The 15,895-nt window shown below is 41.6% G+C and overlaps 1 pseudogene; it reads left to right on the forward strand.

Annotated features, from left to right (window-relative positions):
* The window catches only part of LOC124021885, a 40,074-nt pseudogene that overhangs the window by 10,768 nt on the left and 13,411 nt on the right, over nucleotides 1-15,895 (forward strand).

Genomic DNA, 15,895 nt, shown 5'->3' on the forward strand with positions numbered 1-15,895 from the left:
ACAATAAACTAGTCTACAGTTATAGGACTATAACAATAAACTAGTCTACAGTTATAGGACTATAACAATAAACTAGTCTACAGTTAGACTATAACAATAAACTAGTCTACAGTTATAGGACTATAACAATAAACTAGTCTACAGTTATAGGACTATAACAATAAACTAGTCTACAGTTATAGGACTATAACAATAAACTAGTCTACAGTTAGACTATAACAATAAACTAGTCTACAGTTATAGGACTATAACAATAAACTAGTCTACAGTTAGACTATAACAATAAACTAGTCTACAGTTATAGGACTATAACAATAAACTAGTCTACAGTTATCGGACTATAACAATAAACTAGTCTACAGTTATAGGACTATAACAATAAACTAGTCTACAGTTAGACTATAACAATAAACTAGTCTACAGTTAGACTATAACAATAAACTAGTCTACAGTTATAGGACTATAACAATAAACTAGTCTACAGTTATAGGACTATAACAATAAACTAGTCTACAGTTATAGGACTATAACAATAAACTAGTCTACAGTTATAGGACTATAACAATAAACTAGTCTACAGTTATAGGACTATAACAATAAACTAGTCTACAGTTATAGGACTATAACAATAAACTAGTCTACAGTTATAGGACTATAACAATAAACTAGTCTACAGTTATAGGACTATAACAATAAACTAGTCTACAGTTAGACTATAACAATAAACTAGTCTACAGTTATAGGACTATAACAATAAACTAGTCTACAGTTAGACTATAACAATAAACTAGTCTACAGTTATAGGACTATAACAATAAACTAGTCTACAGTTATAGGACTATAACAATAAACTAGTCTACAGTTATACTATAACAATAAACTAGTCTACAGTTATAGGACTATAACAATAAACTAGTCTACAGTTAGACTATAACAATAAACTAAACTAGTCTACAGTTAGACTATAACAATAAACTAGTCTACAGTTAGACTATAACAATAAACTAGTCTACAGTTAGACTATAACAATAAACTAGTCTACAGTTATACTATAACAATAAACTAGTCTACAGTTATACTATAACAATACACTAGTCTACAGTTATAGGACTATAACAATAAACTAGTCTACAGTTAGACTATAACAATAAACTAGTCTACAGTTATACTATAACAATACACTAGTCTACAGTTATACTATAACAATACACTAGTCTACAGTTATAGGACTATAACAATACACTAGTCTACAGTTATACTATAACAATACACTAGTCTACAGTTATACTATAACAATACACTAGTCTACAGTTAGACTATAACAATACACTAGTCTACAGTTATAGGACTATAACAATACACTAGTCTACAGTTAGACTATAACAATAAACTAGTCTACAGTTATAGGACTATAACAATAAACTAGTCTACAGTTATACTATAACAATAAACTAGTCTACAGTTATAGGACTATAACAATAAACTAGTCTACAGTTATAGGACTATAACAATAAACTAGTCTACAGTTATACTATAACAATAAACTAGTCTACAGTTATACTATAACAATAAACTAGTCTACAGTTATAGGACTATAACAATAAACTAGTCTACAGTTATACTATAACAATACACTAGTCTACAGTTATAGGACTATAACAATAAACTAGTCTACAGTTATAGGACTATAACAATAAACTAGTCTACAGTTATAGGACTATAACAATAAACTAGTCTACAGTTAGACTATAACAATAAACTAGTCTACAGTTATACTATAACAATACACTAGTCTACAGTTATAGGACTATAACAATAAACTAGTCTACAGTTATAGGACTATAACAATAAACTAGTCTACAGTTAGAGGACTATAACAATAAACTAGTCTACAGTTATACTATAACAATAAACTAGTCTATAGTTATAGGACTATAACAATAAACTAGTCTACAGTTATAGGACTATAACAATAAACTAGTCTACAGTTATAGGACTATAACAATAAACTAGTCTACAGTTAGAGGACTATAACATTAAACTAGTCTACAGTTAGAGGACTATAACAATAAACTAGTCTACAGTTATAGGACTATAACAATAAACTAGTCTACAGTTATAGGACTATAACAATAAACTAGTCTACAGTTATAGGACTATAACAATAAACTAGTCTACAGTTATAGGACTATAACAATAAACTAGTCTACAGTTATAGGACTATAACAATAAACTAGTCTACAGTTATAGGACTATAACAATAAACTAGTCTACAGTTATAGGACTATAACAATAAACTAGTCTACAGTTAGACTATAACAATAAACTAGTCTACAGTTATAGGACTATAACAATAAACTAGTCTACAGTTATAGGACTATAACAATAAACTAGTCTACAGTTATAGGACTATAACAATAAACTAGTCTACAGTTAGACTATAACAATAAACTAGTCTACAGTTATAGGACTATAACAATAAACTAGTCTACAGTTAGACTATAACAATAAACTAGTCTACAGTTATAGGACTATAACAATAAACTAGTCTACAGTTATCGGACTATAACAATAAACTAGTCTACAGTTATAGGACTATAACAATAAACTAGTCTACAGTTAGACTATAACAATAAACTAGTCTACAGTTAGACTATAACAATAAACTAGTCTACAGTTATAGGACTATAACAATAAACTAGTCTACAGTTATAGGACTATAACAATAAACTAGTCTACAGTTATAGGACTATAACAATAAACTAGTCTACAGTTATAGGACTATAACAATAAACTAGTCTACAGTTATAGGACTATAACAATAAACTAGTCTACAGTTATAGGACTATAACAATAAACTAGTCTACAGTTATAGGACTATAACAATAAACTAGTCTACAGTTATAGGACTATAACAATAAACTAGTCTACAGTTAGACTATAACAATAAACTAGTCTACAGTTATAGGACTATAACAATAAACTAGTCTACAGTTAGACTATAACAATAAACTAGTCTACAGTTATAGGACTATAACAATAAACTAGTCTACAGTTATAGGACTATAACAATAAACTAGTCTACAGTTATACTATAACAATAAACTAGTCTACAGTTATAGGACTATAACAATAAACTAGTCTACAGTTAGACTATAACAATAAACTAAACTAGTCTACAGTTAGACTATAACAATAAACTAGTCTACAGTTAGACTATAACAATAAACTAGTCTACAGTTAGACTATAACAATAAACTAGTCTACAGTTATACTATAACAATAAACTAGTCTACAGTTATAGGACTATAACAATAAACTAGTCTACAGTTATAGGACTATAACAATAAACTAGTCTACAGTTATAGGACTATAACAATAAACTAGTCTACAGTTATAGGACTATAACAATAAACTAGTCTACAGTTATAGGACTATAACAATAAACTAGTCTACAGTTAGACTATAACAATAAACTAGTCTACAGTTATAGGACTATAACAATAAACTAGTCTACAGTTATAGGACTATAACAATAAACTAGTCTACAGTTATAGGACTATAACAATAAACTAGTCTACAGTTATAGGACTATAACAATAAACTAGTCTACAGTTATAGGACTATAACAATAAACTAGTCTACAGTTATAGGACTATAACAATAAACTAGTCTACAGTTATAGGACTATAACAATAAACTAGTCTACAGTTATAGGACTATAACAATAAACTAGTCTACAGTTATAGGACTATAACAATAAACTAGTCTACAGTTATAGGACTATAACAATAAACTAGTCTACAGTTATAGGACTATAACAATAAACTAGTCTACAGTTAGACTATAACAATAAACTAGTCTACAGTTAGACTATAACAATAAACTAGTCTACAGTTAGACTATAACAATAAACTAGTCTACAGTTATAGGACTATAACAATAAACTAGTCTACAGTTATACTATAACAATAAACTAGTCTCCAGTTATAGGACTATAACAATAAACTAGTCTACAGTTATAGGACTATAACAATAAACTAGTCTACAGTTATAGGACTATAACAATAAACTAGTCTACAGTTAGACTATAACAATAAACTAGTCTACAGTTATAGGACTATAACAATAAACTAGTCTACAGTTAGACTATAACAATAAACTAGTCTACAGTTATAGGACTATAACAATAAACTAGTCTACAGTTAGACTATAACAATAAACTAGTCTACAGTTATAGGACTATAACAATAAACTAGTCTACAGTTATCGGACTATAACAATAAACTAGTCTACAGTTATCGGACTATAACAATAAACTAGTCTACAGTTATAGGACTATAACAATAAACTAGTCTACAGTTAGACTATAACAATAAACTAGTCTACAGTTATAGGACTATAACAATAAACTAGTCTACAGTTATACTATAACAATAAACTAGTCTCCAGTTATAGGACTATAACAATAAACTAGTCTACAGTTATAGGACTATAACAATAAACTAGTCTACAGTTATAGGACTATAACAATAAACTAGTCTACAGTTAGACTATAACAATAAACTAGTCTACAGTTATAGGACTATAACAATAAACTAGTCTACAGTTAGACTATAACAATAAACTAGTCTACAGTTATAGGACTATAACAATAAACTAGTCTACAGTTAGACTATAACAATAAACTAGTCTACAGTTATAGGACTATAACAATAAACTAGTCTACAGTTATCGGACTATAACAATAAACTAGTCTACAGTTATCGGACTATAACAATAAACTAGTCTACAGTTATAGGACTATAACAATAAACTAGTCTACAGTTAGACTATAACAATAAACTAGTCTACAGTTAGACTATAACAATAAACTAGTCTACAGTTAGACTATAACAATAAACTAGTCTACAGTTATAGGACTATAACAATAAACTAGTCTACAGTTATAGGACTATAACAATAAACTAGTCTACAGTTATAGGACTATAACAATAAACTAGTCTACAGTTATAGGACTATAACAATAAACTAGTCTACAGTTATAGGACTATAACAATAAACTAGTCTACAGTTATAGGACTATAACAATAAACTAGTCTACAGTTATAGGACTATAACAATAAACTAGTCTACAGTTATAGGACTATAACAATAAACTAGTCTACAGTTAGACTATAACAATAAACTAGTCTACAGTTATAGGACTATAACAATAAACTAGTCTACAGTTATAGGACTATAACAATAAACTAGTCTACAGTTAGACTATAACAATAAACTAGTCTACAGTTATAGGACTATAACAATAAACTAGTCTACAGTTATAGGACTATAACAATAAACTAGTCTACAGTTATAGGACTATAACAATAAACTAGTCTACAGTTATAGGACTATAACAATAAACTAGTCTACAGTTAGACTATAACAATAAACTAAACTAGTCTACAGTTATAGGACTATAACAATAAACTAGTCTACAGTTATAGGACTATAACAATAAACTAGTCTACAGTTAGACTATAACAATAAACTAGTCTACAGTTATAGGACTATAACAATAAACTAGTCTACAGTTATAGGACTATAACAATAAACTAGTCTACAGTTAGACTATAACAATAAACTAGTCTACAGTTATAGGACTATAACAATAAACTAGTCTACAGTTATAGGACTATAACAATAAACTAGTCTACAGTTATAGGACTATAACAATAAACTAGTCTACAGTTATAGGACTATAACAATAAACTAGTCTACAGTTAGACTATAACAATAAACTAGTCTACAGTTAGACTATAACAATAAACTAGTCTACAGTTAGACTATAACAATAAACTAGTCTACAGTTAGACTATAACAATAAACTAGTCCACAGTTAGACTATAACAATAAACTAGTCTACAGTTAGACTATAACAATAAACTAGTCCACAGTTAGACTATAACAATATATTAAAACCCAATCTTCCCATGTCATTTATTTCTCCTATGGATTCTGGCCAAGTCAGAACTGTTGTTTCTTAGGCTATACTTGATTAGCCTATCACAGCCCTGCAGTCATTACCAGGGCTGAGTTTTGAATGTTCAACATTGGTTTTCTGTAGTTGTAGGCTATTTGCTTATGAGATTGCCTTTTATAGACCTAATTTGAGATGACTTATCAGAGCATGTGGTAATATTGTGTTCCGTATTCCACCATGGAATGTAGAAGTAAGGTTCTAATGAGGAGGGCTGTGAATAACGGGTTCTAACGGTTCTGCTGAGCCACTTCTTCTGTGGTTTCTGTTAGGAGACAAATGCCATGGCAGTTAATCACCTTTCACTCTTTTCCTTTATATGCAGAGTGACTACAACAACAACAACAATATTCACTCTCTATTTTTCCTCTTCCTCCTCCTCTTCTCTTCTTCTGTTCCTCTTCCTCCTCTTCTCTTCTTCCTCCTCTTCTCTCCTGTTCCTCTTCCTCCTCCTCTTCCCTTCTTCCTCCTCTCCTCTCCTGTTCCTCTTCCTCCTCCTGTTCTCTCCTACTGTTCCTCCTCCTCCTCCTCTTCTCTTCTTTCTCCTCTTCTCTCCTGTTCCTCTTCCTCCTCCTCTTCTCTCCTGTTCCTCTTCCTCCTCCTCTTCTCTTCTTCCTCCTCTCCTCTCCTGTTCCTCTTCCTCCTCCTGTTCTCTCCTACTGTTCCTCCTCCTCCTCCTCTTCTCTTCTTTCTCCTCTTCTCTCCTGTTCCTCTTCCTCCTCCTTCTCTCCTACTGTTCCTCTTCCTCCTCCTCCTCCTCTTCTCTTCTTTCTCCTCTTCTCTCCTGTTCCTCTTCCTCCTCCTCTTCTCTTCTTCCTCCTCTCCTCTCCTGTTCCTCTTCCTCCTCCTCTTCTCTTCTTTCTCCTCTTCTCTCCTGTTCCTCTTCCTCCTCCTCTTCTCTTCTTCCTCCTCTCCTCTCCTGTTCCTCCTCCTCCTCCTCTTCTCTTCTTTCTCCTCTTCTCTCCTGTTCCTCTTCCTCCTTTTCCCCCTCTTCTCTCCTCCTCCTTTTCCCCCACCTCTTCTCTCCTTCTCCTCTTCCTCCTCCACCTCCTCTTCTCTCCTACTGTTCCTCCTACTCCCCCTCCGCTTTTATCCTCTTCTCTCCTCTTCTTCCTCCTTGTCCTCTTCTCTCCTCCTCCTTTTCCCCCACCTCTTCTCTCCTCCTCCTCTTCCTCCTCTTCTCCTCTTCCTCCTCCACCTCCTCTTCTCCTCTTCCTCCTCCACCTCCTCTTCTCTCATACTGTTCCTCCTCCACCCCCACCTCTTCTCTCCTCCTCTTCCTCATTCTCCTCTTCCTCATTCTCCTCTTCCTCCTCATTCTCCTCTTCCTCCTCCTCCTCCTCTTCTCCTCTTCCTCCTCCTCCTCCTCTTCTCTCCTACTGTTCCTCCTCCTCCCCCACCTCTTCTCTCCTCCTCCTCCTCCCCCACCTCTTCTCTCCTCCTCCTCCTCCTCCCCCTCCTCAGTCCTTCCCTTCCTCCTCCATTCTGATCCCTCCATTCTAAATCTAACTCTAGCATTCCATTTTGAAACATTCTAATTCAAACATTCTACACCATACTCAAACATTCCATTTTAACATCTAACAGTATTTCATTCTAAACCCTGTTACTACAAGGTTGTGCTAGTTGTGAGTGTGACCGGGTGTTGTAGAGTGTAGAGGTGTTGTTTCTGTGTTGACAGGATGGGTTCTTGTTGCCAGTATAGGTTCTGCTCCTGGCCATCCCAACAGCCCCAGATACAAGTTCAACTTCATAGCTGACGTGGTGGAAAAGATGGCTCCTGCTGTGGTTCACATAGAGCTCTTCCTCAGGTCACTGCCAGTGTGTGTCTGTGTGCCTGTGTGTGTGTGCCTGTGTGTGTGTGCCTGTGTGTGTGTGTGTGTGTGTGCCTGTGTGTGTGTGTGTGTGCCTGTGTGTGTGTGTGTGCCTGTGTGTGTGTGTGTGTGTGCCTGTGTGTGTGTGTGCCTGTGTGTGTGTGTGCCTGTGTGTGTGTGTGTCTGTGTGCCTGTGTGTGTGTGTGTGTGTGTGCCTGTGTGTGTGTGCCTGTGTGTGTGCCTGTGTGTGTGTGTGTGTGTGCCTGTGCGTGTGTGTGTGCCTGTGCGTGTGTGTGTGTGTGTGCCTGTGTGTGTGCCTGTGTGTGTGCCTGTGTGTGCCTGTGTGTGCCTGTGTGTGTGTGCCTGTGTGCCTGTGTGCGTGTGCGCGTGTGTGTGCCTGTGCGTGCGCGTGTGTGTGCCTGTGCGCGTGTGTGTGTGTGCCTGTGCGTGCGCGTGTGTGTGCCTGTGCGCGTGTGTGTGTGTGCCTGTGCGCGTGTGTGTGTGTGCCTGTGCGTGCGTGTGTGTGTGCCTGTGTGTGTGTGTGCCTGTGTGCGTGCGTGTGTGTGTGTGCCTGTGTGTGTGTGTGCCTGTGTGCCTGTGTGTGCCTGTGCGTGTGTGTGTGTGTGTGCCTGTGTGTGCGTGTGTGTGTGTGTGTGCCTGTGTGTGTGTGTGCCTGTGTGTGTGTGCCTGTGTGTGTGTGTGTGCCTGTGTGTGTGTGCCTGTGTGCGTGTGTGTGCCTGTGTGCGTGTGTGTGCCTGTGTGCGTGTGTGCGCGTGTGCGCGTGTGTGTGCCTGTGCGCGTGTGTGTGCCTGTGTGTGTGTGTGCCTGTGTGTGCCTGTGTGTGTGTGCCTGTGTGCCTGTGTGCGCGTGTGTGTGCCTGTGCGTGCGCGTGTGTGTGCCTGTGCGCGTGTGTGTGTGTGCCTGTGCGTGCGTGTGTGTGTGCCTGTGCGCGTGTGTGTGTGTGCCTGTGCGCGTGTGTGTGTGTGCCTGTGCGCGTGTGTGTGTGTGCCTGTGCGTGCGTGTGTGTGTGCCTGTGTGTGTGTGTGCCTGTGTGCGTGCGTGTGTGTGTGTGCCTGTGTGTGTGTGTGCCTGTGTGCCTGTGTGTGCCTGTGTGTGTGTGTGCCTGTGTGTGCGTGTGTGTGTGTGTGTGCCTGTGTGTGTGTGTGCCTGTGTGTGTGCCTGTGTGTGTGTGTGTGCCTGTGTGCGTGTGTGCGCGTGTGCGCGTGTGTGTGCCTGTGCGCGTGTGTGTGTGTGCCTGTGCGTGCGTGTGTGTGTGCCTGTGCGCGTGTGTGTGTGTGCCTGTGCGCGTGTGTGTGTGTGCCTGTGCGCGTGTGTGTGTGTGCCTGTGCGTGCGTGTGTGTGTGCCTGTGTGTGTGTGTGCCTGTGTGCGTGCGTGTGTGTGTGTGCCTGTGTGTGTGTGTGCCTGTGTGCCTGTGTGTGCCTGTGTGTGTGTGTGCCTGTGTGTGCGTGTGTGTGTGTGTGTGCCTGTGTGTGTGTGTGCCTGTGTGTGTGCCTGTGTGTGTGTGTGTGCCTGTGTGCGTGTGTGCGCGTGTGCGCGTGTGTGTGCCTGTGCGCGTGTGTGTGCCTGTGCGCGTGTGTGTGCCTGTGTGTGTGTGTGCCTGTGCGTGCGTGTGTGTGTGCCTGTGCGTGCGTGTGTGTGTGCCTGTGTGCGTGTGTGTGTGTGTGTGCCTGTGTGTGTGTGCCTGTGCGTGCCTGTGTGTGTGCCTGTGTGTGTGTGCCTGTGTGTGTGTGTGCCTGTGTGCCTGTGTGTGTGTGTGTGCCTGTGTGTGTGTGTGTGCCTGTGTGTGTGTGCCTGTGTGCGCGTGTGCGCGTGTGTGTGCCTGTGCGCGTGTGTGTGCCTGTGTGTGTGTGTGTGCCTGTGCGTGCGTGTGTGTGTGCCTGTGCCTGTGTGCGTGTGTGTGTGTGTGTGCCTGTGTGTGTGTGCCTGTGTGCGTGCCTGTGTGTGTGCCTGTGTGTGCCTGTGTGCGTGTGTGTGCCTGTGCCTGTGTGTGTGTGCCTGTGTGTGTGCGTGTGTGTGCCTGTGTGTGTGTGCCTGTGTGTGTGTGTGCCTGTTTGTGTGTGTGCCTGTGTGCGTGTGTGTGTTATTCAGCTGTTCCCATAGGAGGAGGATAACAGTGTGTGTGTTCCCATAGGAGGAGGATAACAGTGTGTGTGTGTTCCCATAGGAGGAGGATAACAGTGTGTGTGTTCCCATAGGAGGATAACAGTGTGTGTGTTCCCATAGGAGGAGGATAACAGTGTGTGTGTGTTCCCATAGGAGGAGGATAACAGTGTGTGTGTGTTCCCATAGGAGGAGGATAACAGTGTGTGTGTGTTCCCATAGGAGGAGGATAACAGTGTGTGTGTGTTCCCATAGGAGGAGGATAACAGTGTGATTTTTTTTTTTACAAAAACACACACACACTGTTATCATCCTCCTAGGGGAACACACACACACTGTTATCATCCTCCTAGGGGAACACACACACACTGTTATCCTCCTCCTATGGGAACACACACTGTTATCCTCCTCCTATGGGAACACACACACACTGTTATCCTCCTCCTATGGGAACACACACACTGTTATCCTCCTATGGGAACAGCTGAATAACACACACTGTTATCCTCCTCCTAGGGGAACACACACACACTGTTATCCTCCTCCTAGGGGAACACACACACACTGTTATCCTCCTCCTAGGGGAACACACACACACTGTTATCCTCCTCCTATGGGAACACACACACACTGTTATCCTCCTCCTAGGGGAACACACACACACTGTTATCCTCCTCCTATGGGAACAGCTGAATAACACACACTGTTATCCTCCTCCTAGGGGAACACACACACTGTTATCCTCCTCCTAGGGGAACACACACACACTGTTATCCTCCTCCTAGGGGAACACACACACTGTTATCCTCCTCCTAGGGGAACACACACACTGTTATCCTCCTCCTATGGGAACAGCTGAATAACACACACTGTTATCCTCCTCCTATGGGAACACACACTGTTATCCTCCTCCTATGGGAACACACACACACTGTTATCCTCCTCCTAGGGGAACACACACACTGTTATCCTCCTCCTATGGGAACAGCTGAATAACACACACTGTTATCCTCCTCCTATGGGAACAGCTGAATAACACACACTGTTATCCTCCTCCTATGGGAACAGCTGAATAACACACACTGTTATCCTCCTCCTAGGGGAACACACACACACTGTTATCCTCCTCCTAGGGGAACACACACACTGTTATCCTCCTCCTAGGGGAACACACACACTGTTATCCTCCTCCTATGGGAACAGCTGAATAACACACACTGTTATCCTCCTCCTATGGGAACACACACTGTTATCCTCCTCCTATGGGAACACACACACACTGTTATCCTCCTCCTAGGGGAACACACACACTGTTATCCTCCTCCTATGGGAACAGCTGAATAACACACACTGTTATCCTCCTCCTATGGGAACAGCTGAATAACACACACTGTTATCCTCCTCCTATGGGAACAGCTGAATAACACACACTGTTATCCTCCTCCTATGGGAACAGCTGAATAACACACACTGTTATCCTCCTCCTATGGGAACACACACTGTTATCCTCCTCCTATGGGAACAGCTGAATAACACACACTGTTATCCTCCTCCTATGGGAACAGCTGAATAACACACACTGTTATCCTCCTCCTAGGGGAACACACACACACTGTTATCCTCCTCCTATGGGAACACACACACTGTTATCCTCCTCCTATGGGAACAGCTGAATAACACACACTGTTATCCTCCTCCTATGGGAACAGCTGAATAACACACACTGTTATCCTCCTCCTAGGGGAACACACACACACTGTTATCCTCCTCCTATGGGAACACACACACTGTTATCCTCCTCCTATGGGAACACACACACTGTTATCCTCCTCCTATGGGAACAGCTGAATAACACACACTGTTATCCTCCTCCTATGGGAACACACACTGTTATCCTCCTCCTATGGGAACACACACACACTGTTATCCTCCTCCTATGGGAACACACACACACACTGTTATCCTCCTCCTATGGGAACACACACTGTTATCCTCCTCCTATGGGAACACACACACTGTTATCCTCCTCCTATGGGAACACACACACACTGTTATCCTCCTCCTATGGGAACACACACTGTTATCCTCCTCCTATGGGAACACACACACTGTTATCCTCCTCCTATGGGAACACACACACACTGTTATCCTCCTCCTATGGGAACACACACACTGTTATCCTCCTCCTATGGGAACAGCTGAATAACACACACTGTTATCCTCCTCCTATGGGAACAGCTGAATAACACACACTGTTATCCTCCTCCTATGGGAACAGCTGAATAACACACACTGTTCTCCTCCTCCTATGGGAACAGCTGAATAACACACACTGTTATCCTCCTCCTATGGGAACAGCTGAATAACACACACTGTTATCCTCCTCCTATGGGAACAGCTGAATAACACACACTGTTCTCCTCCTCCTATGGGAACAGCTGAATAACCGTTTTAGGTTCTAGATAGCACCTTTTTTTCTAAGAATGTAGGTGTGTGAATTGAGCACATCCTGAATGTAAATTCAGCTTCTCTCTCTCCTCTCTCCTTTCCTCTCTCCCCTTTTCCTTTCCTTTCTCCTCTCTCCTTTCCTCTCTCCTCTCTCCTTTCCTCTCTCTCCTCTCTCCTTTCCTCTCTCCTCTCCTCTCCTCTCTTCTTTCCTCTCTCCTCTCTCTTTTCCTATCTCCTCTCTCCTCTCCTCTCTTCTTTCCTCTCTCCTCTCTCCTCTCTCTTTTCCTCCTCTCTCCTCTCTCCTCTCTCTTTTCCTCTCTCCTCTCTCAGACATCCTCTGTTTGGTCGTCATGTCCCTCTGTCTAGTGGTTCTGGGTTCATCATCAGCCACTCCGGACTCATCGTAACCAACGCTCACGTGGTAACCGCTGCTGCCACGGTAACGGGCCGACCGCAGCTCCGCGTGCAGCTCCATGACGGGGGAGCGTACGAGGCCACGGTCCGGGACGTCGACAGGAAGTCGGATATTGCCACCATCAAAGTCAACCCTCAGGTAGGGTAGCTTTACCCTTAATTAAACAGGTTAGGTGGCCAGATAGAGAGAGAGGGTGAGAGACAGAGAGAGAGAGAGAGAGAGAGGGTAAGAGAGAGAGGGTGAGAGAGAGACAGAGAGAGAGAGAGAGAGAGAGGCTGAGATAAAGGGAGAGAGGGTGAGAGAGAGAGAGAGAGAGAGAGAGGGTGAGAAAGAAAGAGAGAGTGGGTGAGATAAAGGGAGAGATAAGGAGGAAGTAGACAGGAAGTCTTGATATCACCAACAATCAGCTGACATGCATACATCTCAGTGTCCCAATGACTTTCACACCACAGTTTGGTTTTTAAATCCGTTTTGGAAAACTGACTGTCCGAACAGCAAGTTACAAAATGACCGAATCGGATTTGTGTGTGCTCAGACAGCGGTCATTTGCTGACATGGCTACGCTGGTTGTCATAGTAACGACATAGTAGCAGTCAACTAGTTAGCCACAGCAGTCAACTAGCTAAATGTTTAACTTTCTAGCACATTCCCTAAGTTGTTTTGTAAACAGTTAGCAAGCTAGTTAGCTACAGCAGTCAACTAGTTAGCTACAGCAGTCAACTAGCTAACTGTTTAACTTTCTAGCACATTCACTAAGTTGTTTTGTAAACAGTTAACAAGCTAGTTAGCTACAGCAGTCAACTAGCTAACTGTTTAACTTTCTAGCACATTCACTAAGTTGTTTTGTAAACAGTTAACAAGCTAGTTAGCTACAGCAGTCAACTAGTTAGCTACAGGAGTCAACTAGTTAGCTACAGCAGTCAACTAGCTAACTGTTTAACTTTCTAGCACATTCACTAAGTTGTTTTGTAAACAGTTAGCAAGCTAGTTAGCTCCAGCAGTCAACTAGCTAACTGTTTAACTTTCTAGCACATTCACTAAGTTGTTTTGTAAACAGTTAGCAAGCTAGTTAGCTACAGCAGTCAACTAGTTAGCTACAGGAGTCAGCTAGTTAGCAACAGCAGTCAACTAGTTAGCTACAGCAGTCAACTAGTTAGCTACAGCAGTCAACTAGTTAGCTACAGCAGTCAGCTTGTTAGCTACAGCAGTCAACTAGTTAGCTACAGGAGTCAACTAGTTAGCTACAGGAGTCAACTAGTTAGCTACAGCAGTCAACTAGTTAGCTACAGCAGTCAACTAGTTAGCTACAGCAGTCAACTAGCTAACTGTTTAACTTTCTAGCACATTCACTAAGTTGTTTTGTAAACAGTTAGCAAGCTAGTTAGCTCCAGCAGTCAACTAGCTAACTGTTTAACTTTCTAGCACATTCACTAAGTTGTTTTGTAAACAGTTAGCAAGCTAGTTAGCTACAGCAGTCAACTAGTTAGCTACAGGAGTCAGCTAGTTAGCTACAGCAGTCAACTAGTTAGCTACAGCAGTCAACTAGTTAGCTACAGGAGTCAACTAGTTAGCTACAGGAGTCAACTAGTTAGCTACAGCAGTCAACTAGTTAGCTACAGCAGTCAACTAGTTAGCTACAGCAGTCAGCTGGTTAGCTACAGCAGTCAGCTAGTTAGCTACAGGAGTCAGCTAGTTAGCTACCACATGTTCTTGTCAAACTGCAAAGCAACAATATGTGCCAAATAACAGTCTACGAAAACCACTTGAGGGTAAATAAATCACATTCAGATCTGATTCAGATCGCCAGGGATCAGATTTGACTGTTCAGACACAAGTCACATCGGCAGGGATCAGATTTGACCATTCAGACACGAGTCACATCGCCAGGGATCAGATTTGACCGTTCAGACACTAGTCACATCGGCAGGGATCAAATTTGACCATTCAGACACGAGTCACATCGCCAGGGATCAGATTTGACCGTTCAGACACTAGTCACATCGCCAGGGATCAGATTTGACCGTTCAGACACGAGTCACATCGCCAGGGATCGGATTTGACCGTTCAGACACGAGTCACATCGCCAGGGATCGGATTTGACCGTTCAGACACGAGTCACATCGCCAGGGATCGGATTTGACCGTTCAGACACGAGTCACATCGCCAGGGATCAGATTTGACCGTTCAGACACGAGTCACATCGCCAGGGATCAGATTTGACCGTTCAGACACTAGTCACATCGGCAGGGATCAGATTTGACCGTTCAGACACTAGTCACATCGGCAGGGATCGGATTTGACCGTTCAGACACAAGTCACATCGTCAGGGATCAGATTTGACCGTTCAGACACTAGTCACATCGGCAGGGATCGGATTTGACCGTTCAGACACGAGTCACATCGCCAGGGATCAGATTTGACCGTTCAGACACGAGTCACATCGCCAGGGATCAGATTTGACCGTTCAGACACGAGTCACATCGCCAGGGATCAGATTTGACCGTTCAGACACGAGTCACATCACCAGGGATCAGATTTCAGAATCCAGGAACAAAAAAAGCTACTAACCGGATGAGCGAAAAAAATGGCTTTGAGTCACTTCAAACTGCCAATGTTAACGTGGCTTGATGGTCAACATGGGAATGATGCCTCTCTGCTTGGTATTACTATAAGGAGGTATAAGAACTACAGTACCCATCAACCCAGAGATAGAGACCTGATGCCTCTCTGCTTGGTATTACTATAAGGAGGTATAAGAACTACAGTACCCATCAACCCAGAGATGGAGACCTGATGCCTCTCTGCTTGGTATTACTATAAGGAGGTATAAGAACTACAGTACCCATCAACCCAGAGATAGAGACCTGATGCCTCTCTGCTTGGTATTACTACAATGAGGTATAAGAACTACAGTACCCATTAACCCAGAGATAGAGACCTGATGTTTCTAGGAACTACAGTACCCATCAACCCAGAGATGGAGACCTGATGTCTCTAGGAACTACAGTACCCATCAACCCAGAGATAGAGACCTGATGTTTCTAGGAACTACAGTACCCATCAACCCAGAG

Source organism: Oncorhynchus gorbuscha, unplaced genomic scaffold, assembly GCF_021184085.1.
Source record: "Oncorhynchus gorbuscha isolate QuinsamMale2020 ecotype Even-year unplaced genomic scaffold, OgorEven_v1.0 Un_scaffold_1241, whole genome shotgun sequence".
Lineage (NCBI taxonomy): Eukaryota > Metazoa > Chordata > Actinopteri > Salmoniformes > Salmonidae > Oncorhynchus > Oncorhynchus gorbuscha.